This window comes from Macrobrachium nipponense, chromosome 1 (genome assembly GCF_015104395.2).
Source record: "Macrobrachium nipponense isolate FS-2020 chromosome 1, ASM1510439v2, whole genome shotgun sequence".
Taxonomy (NCBI): domain Eukaryota; kingdom Metazoa; phylum Arthropoda; class Malacostraca; order Decapoda; family Palaemonidae; genus Macrobrachium; species Macrobrachium nipponense.
Window position 1 is genome coordinate 49,219,411 of NC_087200.1, and position 1,897 is coordinate 49,221,307.

Below are 1,897 nucleotides of genomic sequence, written 5' to 3' on the forward strand. Positions count from 1 at the left end.
CACACTTTCTTCTTAGTTCCTTTGTCAACTGAGCTAAATCGTTGCTGACTAACCGACCCAGTCATGTGAGGCGGGCAGGAGGGTCGCTGACTCCGAATCAAAATAAACAGCTTGTTTTTACTTGTTCTTCCATACATACAGGTATAAAATGCTATTGCTTATTTTGTTAGTTCATTTAAGTTATAGTAGAAGTTTTCCTTTATTCATAGACTTACACAAGAAGAGATATATCATGCTATGTTATCTAGCTATTTTACATCAACATTTCTTAAAAGAGAAAAGGAAAAAATAAATGAATGAAGATTCGGTGTAATGAGGTTCTTCCTACTGCCTCCTTAGAAGCAATCCTACTCGAGGAGTAGCTTTAACACGTTTTTTGGCTATTTCTTGCCTACTGCTTCCTACTAGTCTGCCATATGGAGGCAGAGACAATGCGAGAGAGAGAGAAGAGAGAGAGTGACCAGACTTGCCCCTTGAATGTTAACGCAAAATCGTATTTGCGCATTAAAATAAAAATCAACTCTGTACGGTCTATAAACCTAGCAAACGCAATCTCTTCCGACACATGGTTTTGGCAGTTTCTTTTGTGTAAAGGAAACCTAGCACTGTTTTCTGGCAATTATAACACTTCCTCGCTACCTCGTTCTTTCATACACAGCACAGAAAAAAAGCTAAGGTTAGTGATTGAAACCTCTCCCTCGCAATTAAATTTTGGCATGCACGCAATCTTAAGCTTTTCCTACCTCTACTGAAAAGATGGCAGACAAAATTTGGTTTTACCCTAACAATAAAATACCTAAAACTTGAACAACATCTTAATTGTTGTGTGTGTGTGGGGAGGGGTGTGGGGGGGGGGATTTTTTTCTTTCCTTTGCTCATATGGGCTTAATGGTGCTGTGATTTCAGGTCCGTTTTTCTGTGAAGTCAACTCTAGCAGTTGCTAATTGTTGACAGAGATCCAAGCAAGATCGCCACTTTCATGAATCTAGACCTCTCTTACTTGGACAATGATGAAATGCATCTGACTTAATCAAAAGGAAGGCCTTATGAGGTCTACTTTATGAACTAAAATTTACTGCTTAGTGCTAATATTAGGTTTCAAGGGAAAATGTAAGGAAAACTATAATGAACAAATCTAAAGGGGATATATTTACAAGCTAATTACACGACCCACTATGCTCTCAAGGTCCAACTTATTACCGAAAGAACAGTTTCTTGTAACACGGAAATCACGGGCCGGGTTAACGACATGTGCTGAGGACTTGCAGCTCAAAACGGAGGTATGCCCAGAGGATAGGATAAAGAGCCACCTCTCACAGCAGGGATGAAGCTGATAGGATACATGAAACAAGGTATTTGTCTATAAACACATGTGCGACGCACAAAGAGCTAATCAAATGCGGTGATGCCACCAAAACCTTCCGACTTGCTAATATAAATCTCAAGTTCTTAGAATTCCCTCTAAGGGCAAGAAATGACTGCATTACTTCACACAGAGTTATGGTATTGAATGGGAGGATATAAAGCACAGGCACCGACTTACGTTATCTCCCTTAGTAAATTCTCTTAATGACTGTTAACACTGGAAGGTCATTCTAGCATTGAGTACTAGTACATCTAATTCAAAGGAAGCACAGCGCTTAAATTAGATAAGCGTCATAGAAGAGGGGAGCATGTCTGTGGGGGATGAAAAAGGGGTAGCTATGAATGTTTGCACAAGCACAGGGATGGGGAAAAAAAATTCAATCATAGAGACAAAAGTAACTACCAACTACACCCGTACTTTACTGTCTGTTGACGCTGGGTTCTGCTTCATAAAAGGGCACTGTTGAAGGAAGGGAACTTGAGAATGCAACCATGTAAGACACAACGTCAGGGGGACAAGGGGACAGCTCAC